This window comes from Heteronotia binoei, chromosome 12 (assembly GCF_032191835.1).
Source record: "Heteronotia binoei isolate CCM8104 ecotype False Entrance Well chromosome 12, APGP_CSIRO_Hbin_v1, whole genome shotgun sequence".
Taxonomy (NCBI): domain Eukaryota; kingdom Metazoa; phylum Chordata; class Lepidosauria; order Squamata; family Gekkonidae; genus Heteronotia; species Heteronotia binoei.
In genome coordinates this window covers 16,556,859-16,567,485 of record NC_083234.1, presented here as the reverse complement: position 1 = coordinate 16,567,485, position 10,627 = coordinate 16,556,859, and positions in this window count along the sequence as shown.

Below are 10,627 nucleotides of genomic sequence, written 5' to 3'. Positions count from 1 at the left end.
CCGCTGGAATGGCCTTGGGTCAGCCATAGCTCTGGCAGAGGTTGTCCTTGACAGGGCAGCTGCTGTGAGAGCCCTCTCCAGCCCCACCCACCTCACAGGGTGTCTGTTGTGGGGGAGGAAGGGAAAGGAGATTGTGAGCCGCTCTGAGACTCTTCGGAGTGGAGGGCGGGATATAAATCCAATATCTTCATCTACCTCACAGGGTGTCTGTTGTGGGGGAAAAAGGTAAAAAAGATTGTGAGCTGCTCTGAGACTCTTCGGAGTGGAGGGTGGGATATAAATCCAATGTCGTCTTCTTCTTCTTCTTCTTCTTCTTCTTCCTCTTCTTCTTCCTCTTCTTCTTCCTCTTCTTCTTCCTCTTCTTCTTCCTCTTCTTCTTCCTCCTCTTCCTCCTCTTCCTCCTCTTCCTCCTCTTCCTCCTCTTCCTCCTCTTCCTCCTCCTCCTCCTCCTCCTCCTCCTCCTCCTCCTCCTCCAGGAATTTGTTAACCTGGAGGTGGCAGCTCTAGGACCCATTTTACCTCTGCGCTGTTTCTATACTCTTAAGAGGCCCCAGCTATTTTAAGCCTCAAGAAGAAAATGAGAAAAGACATGCACAGTACAGATACCTCCCCCCCACAAACCCAGTAGCCAGGGCTTTTTCTTTAAGCAGGTGGTTCTGCTGCATGGACTAAAAGAAATCTATACAATGGGACTAAGAGGTTTCTGCGAACCTGGGTTAACTCCCCAATTTTAACTTTTAAAAGGGGGATGAGGAAAAAACAGATTTCAGACGGCCAGCAAAACCTCATGAGAGTCCCTTGCAAGATCTCGGCAGCCCTTTTCAATGGCCTGGACAACTCAGACTGTATCTGATGGCATCTGTGGTTGCCCAGACAACCTAAAATGGCTGCTGAGATCTCATGAGTCTACCTTACAAGATATCAGACATCATATATTCTGCTATGAAAGCATAATAACTGAACTGGATGATAACATAGGTGGAAAGATCAGGGGTGTGAGTGGAGAGAAGGCAAGTGGGGCTGGAGCAGAGGAAGGGAAAGAGATAGGGTTGCCAATTCCCAGGTGGGGGCAGGGGATCCCCTGGTTTGGAGACCCTCCCCCTGCTTCAGGGTCATCAGAAAGCGAAAATGTCTGCTGGGCACTCCATTATTCCCTATGGAGACCCATTCCCATAATAGGGTATAATGGAGAATTGATCCATGGGTATCCAGGGCTCTGGGGGAGCTGTTTTTTTTGAGATAGAGGCACCAAATTTTCAGCATAGCATCCAATGGCTGTCCTCCAAAGACCTCTAATTTTCAAAAGGATTGGACCAGGAGGTCCAATTCTATGAGCCCCAAAAGAAAGTGCCCCTATCCTTCATTATTTCCAGTGAAGGGAAGGCATTTAAAAGGTGTGTGGTCCCTTTAAATGTGATGGTCAGAACTCCCTTTGGAGTTCAATTACATTTGTCACACCCTTACTCCTGGCTCCACCCCCAAAGTCCCCAGATATTTCTTGAATTGGACCTGGCAACCCTAGAAGGAGAGCACAGATGGGCAAAGTCTGGTGAGGAGGACATATCCCTCTTTGTGAATCCCTGTAGGTTGCTTCCCCCCTTGCATAGCCTATGTTTTCATGAGTGGAAATCAGTAACCCTCCCTGTGCCTCTGCCACACCAGCCCCATTGATTTAGAGGTGTCAAGCTGGAACCTAGCAGTTTATATTTGACCTTTCAGCTCCTTGATGAAGCAGAAGACAATGTGGTTGAGTTATTCCTACCTCATCACCTCTCCTGGTATACCAAGCAGGATTTCTGCTATTCTCACAATAGCATCTGAGATAAGACAGGCATCAGAGCTTGTCAAAAAGTTCAGTGCAGCTCTTGGCCAACTTTACCTTTATCCAACATTACCTTTCAAGGCAGGTTCACAGAATAGAATCATAGAGTTGGAAGGAACCTCCAGGGTCATCTAATCCAAACTCATGGACAATGCAGGAAATTCACAGACACCTCCCCCCCCCAACATACCCCCCAGTGACTGTTGCTTTGTGACCTAAAGAGAGCAAAGAACCTCTAGGATCCCTGGCCAAAATGGCCTGGAGAAATTGCTTCCTGACCCCAAAGGGGCAATCAGCATTTCCCTGAGCATGTAGGAAAGGGCCACGAGAACTGATTCAGCCCTTCCTGCCCTCCTCCTAGGGTTTCCTATTGTACCATAGAGTTTTCCCTCCCAAATTGCTAGAGTGTACAAGAAGACCATAGAGTTTCCCCAGAAATGCCTAGAGCGGCCAGCGAGCTATGTTGCCGGTGCAATAACGTCACTTCCGGATGACGTCATCGTGCCGGTGATGTTGGGGGAGGTTCCCCCCGCTGGTCCTATGTGGGCCGGTGGGTTGGGAACCTTCAGGGCAGGAGAACCCCGACCCAGCCTGGGGGCTTGGCAGCCTACCTCCTTCTTGTGATCTGCCTAAATTCACAGAATCAGTATTGCTGTCTAGCCGTCTATGTTCTTTCCCCCAGCCTTGCTTGAAAGGTTCCCTAGTGGTGCTGAGCAATCCTTCAGCAGTCATTTTAGGGAGGGGCTGTAGATCAGTGGAAGAATATCTGCTTGGCATGCAGAAGTTCCCAGTTTCAATCCCTAGCATCTTTAATTTAAAAGACCAGGCAGCAGTTGATAGATCTCTTCCCAAGACCCTGGAGAGCAGCTGCCAGTCCAAGTTGACAATACTGACCTTGATGGAGCAAGAGCAGTAGGTTCAAGGTGGACAAAAGGGAATATTGCTTTCCGCAAAGTGATGAAATGTGGAATTCACTTTCAGAGGATGTCGTGACGGCCACAGGTATAAACAGCTTTCAAAGGGGATTAGATAAGATTCATGGAGGAGAAGTCTTATCAGTGGCTACTGGCCGTGGTGACTGAGGGGAACCTCCACATTCAGAGACACTAATCCTCTGAATCCCAGAGCCAGGAGCAACTTTCCCTCTAAGCTGCAATGTCTTGTGAGCAAAAATTCTACTTTGTAAACTACTGGCATTAAAGTTGGGAGCTATTGCAAAAATTAAGTGTGCTCTGGGGCCATCCTTCCTGAGCTAAGACAAAAATGTGTGAGCTGGAGGCTAAAAATCTGTGAGCTAGCTCACACTAGCTCAGTTTAAGAGAGAACACTAACTAGGAGGTAACATCAGGGGAAGACCTTGGCCTCTGTGCCCTGTTGTTGGATCTCCAGAGGAACTAGGTGGAAACCGTGTGAGACAAGATGCTGGACTGGATGGACAATTGGTCTGATCCAGCAGGACTGTTCTTAAGGGCCCTGTGGGATCTTTCTCAATTCCACAGGGCCTGCAAAACTGAACTATTCCGACGGGTCTTTAACACCTAAACCGGGAGAGAACTGCCACCTCACACCACTGAGGAGCTACGGACATTATAGGATCACTAACACTATATCAAAGTTGTACAGCACCACAAAATGCTTTAAATTGTATTTTATTGCTTTTAAATTGTATTACAGGGCTTCTGGTTTGGATTTCATGGAGAATTGACGAGCTTTCCAGTGGGGGAGCTCACCAGACCCTCTCTTCTGGACAGAGAAGGTGTTTTAATACTTGTTGTCTACATCATCTAGGCAAGATGATGGCCAAGATATGCTTAAAGTTCTGAGGAGAGGTACTTTGGCTAACGAGAAATCCCAGGGGGGTTTTCTTTTTGGCTTTGAAGAATCTCCAGAGAAGAACCGCTTCCAACGTCTATAGAGGGTATCTGGGGTCGTTAAATCGACATAAATTCAACGTGTGCCAAGCTTCTTAAGGGCTAATTAATCATGGATGAGAAACAGACCAGTGTGTTTGATGTCAGGACTTCAAAGGTAAAGAGATTTTTATCTGTTGCTCCAGGACTAAATTGGGAAATATTTGGAAGGCAAACAAAGGTCTGGACACATAAACAACTTGTAATAATAAAGAAGAAAGTGGAGGGAGAAATCTTGGACTGAGTTAAACAGATATAAGGCTTAAAAAAGGCAAAAGCTGATATTGTTTGGAATTTTTGTGGTCACTCCCCCCGAGAGTGGAAGAACTGCAGATCAACAAGTCATTACAGAAAATGACGTCTGGGAACATCGTGAGACTTCACAACCATAGATAACAAGACTTTGTGACAAGTGTGGGTGGAATAGGCCATCAAGGGAAGGGAAAACTACAGTTTTTTTTAAGCCCCTCTAAGACTAAACCATAGAGAAACATCGAGCCCCATTTTGGGAAATTATAACTTTTTAAAAATTAATATCTGGACCCAAGGGCATAGGAGGATGGCGATTTTGGGCTTTTCTGAAAGGGCATGCCCTAATCTATAAGACTAGATCATTTAAAAAGAACTTGGTGACTTCAATTGTAAAGCCTATATTTATAATGGGAAGGCAGTAATGTCAGCCCAAAAACCATTACAGACAAGATCCAAGACACTAGAAGAGGGCAAAAAGGCTGATAAAAAAGAACATGGAAGCTAGATTGTATAAACTGATTAAAGATTCTATAAGTGATTGTAAGCAGGAATTAAAAAAAGATATAGAAGTTCTCAGTAAAGAGTTTAAATCAGTATCCAAAAAAATCCAAGAGGTGGAAGAGAAAGTGAAAGACCATGATGAAAGAATTAATACAGTGGATTCCACTATTAAAAAATTGCAGGACTCAGCAGTACTGCAGGACTGCAAATCAATGGAAAATCAGATACGTTTGAGAGGTGTGCCTGAAAAGGATGGTGATTTTAGGAAATACATAATAAGGATTATTGCTGAATATGTTGGAGATGATCCTGAGGAGACTAATTACTTTTATGACTATATTTACAGGGTCAATTCAGAATATGCAAGGAAAAATAAACTACGAAGAGATGTGGTAGTGAGATGTGTAACAAGAGACTTGGTGGGAAGGATTCTAAGTAAACAGTATGAAGACAAGCTGATTGTGGAAGGCAGTGATGTTAGAATTATGAAAGAATTACCAAGGAAAGTCTTAAGTGACAGAAGATTATATAAAAAACTGACTGAGCAATTGAGAGAGAGTTAAATGAGATATAGATGTATTCTCCCAGAAGGATTGGTTTTTGAATACAAGGGGAAGAGGATTACCATTACAAGCACTCAGGAGATGGAGAAGTTTTTGGTGGAGAATAAAGAATTTGGAGGTTCAGATTAAAATAGAAAACCATGATGGATTACAAATTATCATCTTGGAATGTAAATGGACTTAATTCACCACAAAAAAGAAAGGCAACTTTTCATTGGATTGGGAAGCAAAAATGTAACATAATTTGTCTACAAAAAGTACATATTAAATGATTGGATTACAAATATTTGTGGAATAAGCAATTTGGTATGGAATTTTTTTCATTGGCTAAGGAGAAAAGAAGAGGCTTTTTTTTTTTAATGTAAAACAGGAATTGGAACCAAAATTGATTTTTGAGGATGATGATGGTAGATATATTGCAGTGCAAGAGATGATGAACCAAAATAAGACTTTGCTATTGGGACTGTATGCTCCTAATGGAGCAAAAGATTCTTTTTTTAAAGGACATTGATCAAGAGACATATGAGCAAATCATGTTAATGGGAGACTTTAATGGTACAGTTAAAAATATTTTGGACAGATCTGAGAAGAAGAATAATGAAGGTAAACTACCAAAGTCTTTTTTTGAATTAGCCAAGCAAGAAAATCTTGTAGACATTTGGAGGGAGAAAAATCCTACAGTTAGAGACTATACCTTCTTCTCAGCTCGACATAACTCTTTCTCAAGGATTGATATGTTATGGAGTACAAAAAATTTGGGACTTACAACAAAAAAAAAATAGAGATTCTTCCAAAAATAAGAGCAGATCATAATCCAATAATGTGGTCTACCAAAAAGACTTTAAGATGGTGAATAAATGAAAATTTACTGCAGAAAGATGGGGTAGTAGAATCTCTGCAAAAAGAGACTAAAGCCTTTTTCCAAGTAAATGAAAATGAGAACATTCAATATCAAACGGTGTGGGATGCTTATAAAGCGGTGATGAGAGGTATTTAAATTACATTAAATAATAAAGACAGAAAAGCTAAAGAGAAACAAATGACAGACATACAGCAGGAGATTAAGAAGGAGAGAGAGCTTATAAAGAGACCGGGGAAAAAGAAGATTTTAAAAGAAATTGGAATTCTACAGGACCAACTAAGACACTTGTTAAATAAAGAAGTAGAATGGAACTTAAAAAGGCTTCAACAAAAATCTTTTGAGAGTGCAAATAAAGCTGGAAAATACTTGACCTGGCAAATGAAAAGAAAAAGGGAAATAAAATTGTTAATAAAATTAGTTTGGGCAACAAAGAAATTGTTGACCAGGAAGGAATCAAAAGAGAGTTTTATAAGTATTATGCAAATTTGTATAAAAGTCATGTGGGGGGAAAGAGAAAATAGATGCCTATTTACAGGAAATTAATGTTAAACCCCTAACGGACAATATGAAAAAGATCTTAAACGATCCAATTGGTAAGGAAGAAATTGAAGCGGCAATTAACTCAATGAAGCCAGGGAAGGCTCCGGGTCCTGACGGTTTTACAGCAAGATATTATAAAGTTCTTAAAGAAACTCTACTTCCAAAACTTCAGAAATTGATGAACGTTATAAGAATAGATGGGAAGATACCTAATACTTGGAAGGAAGCAGTAATCTCGTTGATACCAAAAGAAGACAGAGATGTGACTAATGTAAAAAACTATAGATGAATTTCATTGCTAAATAATGACTACAAAATATATGCTAGAATTTTAGTGGAACGCCTGAAGCAGCATTTGAATAGTTTTGTTAAAGAGGAACAAGCAGGGTTTCTCCCCAGAAGGCAATTAAGAGAAAATATCAGAACTGTAATAGATATAATAGAATATTATGAAAAACATCCTGAAAAAGAAGTAGCTTTGCTTTTCACTGATGCAGAAAAAGCTTTTGACAATGTTCATTGGGACTTTATGTTTGCAGTAATGGAGAAAATGGGATTGGGTGAAGACTTTGTTAGAACGGTAAAGGCAATATATACTGGCCAACAAGCAAGACTTTGTATAAATGCAGATTTGACAGAGAAAATAGCAATTTGTAAAGGAACAAGACAAGGGTGCCCTCTATCCCCTTTGATATTTATAATGATGCTGGAAATACTGCTTATGCAAGTTCAAGAAGATAAGGCGATAGAGGGTTTGAAATTAAAAGGCTTTTCTTACAAATACAGAGCGTTTGCAGATGATGTAATGTTTATAAATGAAAACCCAACTCAAGTTACACCGTTGCTGCTCCAAAAAATAAAAGAATATGGTGATCTGGCAGGCTTTTATGTAAATATAGAGAAAACAAAAATTTTGTGTAAAAATATGTCAAAATCTAAGCAAATGGAATTACAAAATTTAACAAACTGTGAAGTGGCCTCTAAAGTAAAATATTTAGGAGTAGAAATTACAACAAAGAATATTGACTTATTTAAAAACAACTATGAAAAGCTTTGGTGGAAAATTGAGGTGGACTTACAAAAATGGAATAAGTTGAATTTGTCTATCCTGGGTAGAATATCGGCAATAAAAATGAATGTATTACCAAGAATAATGTTCTTGTTTAAAACTATACCAATAGTGAAAGAAGATAAACAATTTCATAAATGGCAGAGGAAACTTTTGGAATTTATATGGGCTGGCAAGAAACCAAGAATTAAGATAAAGATCCTGACAGATGCCAAAGAAAGGGGAGGCTTCCAGGTACCGGATTTAAGACTATATCATGATGCAGTTTGTTTGGTATGGATTAAGAATTGGATAGTGTTATTAAACAGAAAACTATTAATAATAATAATAATAATAATAATTTTTTATTTCTATCCCGCCCTCCCCGCCGAAGCAAGCTCAGGGCGGCTCACAACATAAAATGCACATTACATCAATTTTACAGTATAAAAACATGGTTAAAACAGTTATAAATATTAAAATTAATTTAACAATATGGCGTTATAACATTAGATTTTTAGTAAATTTCAAATAATTAAACCATTTCCAGCAGCATACCTAGCTTTATCATTAATTCTATCATTAGTTATAGGCCATCTTGAAAAGGTGGGTCTTACAGGCCCTACGGAATCGATCTAAACATCTTAGGGCCCTCACCTCCTCAGGGAGTTGGTTCCACAGTGTTGGAGCGGTGACAGAGAAGGCCCGATCCCGGGTGGCCTTCAGTCTGGCCTCCCTTGGCCCAGGGATATTCAACTGGTTTTTCCCAGATGACCTCAGTGCCCTCTGGGGCTCATATGGGGAGAGACGGTCCCTCAGGTAGGTAGGTCCTCGGCCATATAGGGCTTTAAAGGTGATAACCAGCACTTTGTAGCGAACTCGGTACGCCACCGGCAGCCAGTGCAGCCCGCGCAGCCCCGGCTGTATGTGCTCCCACCTTGGGAGCCCCAGCAACAGCCTGGCTGCCGCGTTCTGCACCGGCTGCAGCCGCCGAGTTCGGCACAAGGGCAGCCCCATGTAGAGGGCGTTTCAGTAGTCCAGTCTCGAGGTGACTGTAGCATGGATCACCATTGCTAGGTCACGGCGCTCCAGGAAGGGGGCCAACTGCTTCGCCCGTCGAAGATGAAAAAACGCGGACTTGGCAGCGGCCGCTATCTGTGCCTCCATTGATAATGAAGGCTCCAGAAGAACCCCCAGGCTCCTGACCCTATGTGCCGCTTTAAGCTGCACACCGTCAAGGACTGGCAAGGGGATTTCCCTTCCCAGGGCACCGCGACCCAAGCAAAGGACCTCTGTCTTCGTTGGATTCAACTTCAGCCCACTTAGTCTGAGCCAACCTGCCACGGCTTGCAATGCTAGGTCCAGGCTTTCTGGGACGGAGTCAGGCCGGCCATCCATTAGTAGATAGAGCTGGGTGTCATCAGCGTACTGATGGCACCCAAGCCCAAACCTCCGGGCTATCTGGGCAAGGGGGCGCATGTAAATGTTGAACAACATCGGGGAGAGAACTGCCCCTTGTGGCACCCCACATACTAGTGGGTGCCTCCGGGACCGCTCCCCCCCAATGGCCACCCTTTGTCCCCGTCCTTCGAGGAAGGAGGAAAGCCACTGTAAGGCCAATCCCCCAATCCCCACGTCGGCGAGCCGGCGGGCCAGTAGCTGATGATCGACCGTGTCGAATGCGGCCGACAGGTCCAACAGTATCAGCACCGCCACGCCGCCTCGATGCAGATGCCGCTGGAGGTCATCCACCAAGGCGACCAGCACTGTCTCCGTCCCATAACCCGGGCGGAAGCCGGACTGGTGAGGGTCTAAGGCAGAAGTGTCATCCAAAAAACTCTGCAACTGTAACGCCACTGCCCTCTCTATAACCTTACCTAAAAATGGTAGGTTCGAGACCGGCCGATAATTTGCCAATTCGGCCAGATCTGCTGTACTCTTTTTTAGGAGAGGGCGGACCATGGCCTCTTTCAGAGATGTTGGAAATTGCCCTTCCAAGAGGGATCTATTTATGATATCCCGTATAGGATATCTAAGCTCCCTCTGGCAAGATTTAATTAGCCAGGAGGGGCATGGGTCAAGGTCACAAGTTGTAGGGCGTACAGTTGAGAGGACTTCGTCGACTTCCCCAAGACTAAGTGCGTCGAAGTGATCCAAGATAATATCAGAAGACAGGCACGGAGCCCCGGGTTCATCTACTGCATTCAATGTGGCAGGAAAGTCCTGGCGGAGTGACGAGATTTTATCTGCAAAAAATTTCGCAAAAGCCTCACAGCCTATTTCCAATTCTCTCATATTTGGTCTGCCTTGGAGCAGAGTGGTCAAATTTTTAATTATCTTAAATAATTGTGCTGGGCGCGAATTTGCAGATGCAATCCTAGCCGCAAAGTAATCCTTCTTTGCGGCTTTGACTGCCATCTCATAAGACTTCATAAACGTTCTATAGGATGTTCTCGTCACTTCGTCACGAGTATGCCGCCACCGCCTCTCTAGTCATCTGAGTCCCTGTTTCAGTTGGCGTAGCTCCGAGGTGTACCAGGGAGCCAGCCTACTTCGAGGGCGCAGAGGACGCCGGGGTGCAATTTCATTGATGACCCTGGATAACCTGTCATGCCAGGTATCTACCAGGTCATCAAGGGAGTTGCTAGGAGGCCAGGGGCCCCGCAGAGCCCTCTGGAACCGCTCAGGGTCCATCTGACTCCGCGGGCGAGCCAAAATAGGCTCACCGCCTGTACAGGGTTGAGGAGGCGCACCCATACGAGCCTTGAGGGCTAGGTGGTCCGACCATGGCACCGCCTCTACTGCGATACCGTCCACCGAAATCCCGGACGCAAAGATCAAGTCTAACATGTGTCCGGCCTGATGCGTGGGGGTGGTGACAAATTGGGAGAGTCCTAGTGTCGCCATGGAAGACACTAGGTCCAGCGCCTGATTGGAGGCCGCGTCATCTGCATGGACATTGAAGTCACCCAAGACCATAAGCCTCGGGAACTCCAACGCCCAGCCCGCCACCGCCTCCATCAGGGCTGGTAAGGCGCTGGCTGGTGCGTTAGGCGGACGGTACACCAGCCAGATCGCCAACCCCTCCCCCACTTCCCACGCCAAACCGGCACACTCCAAACCCTCGAT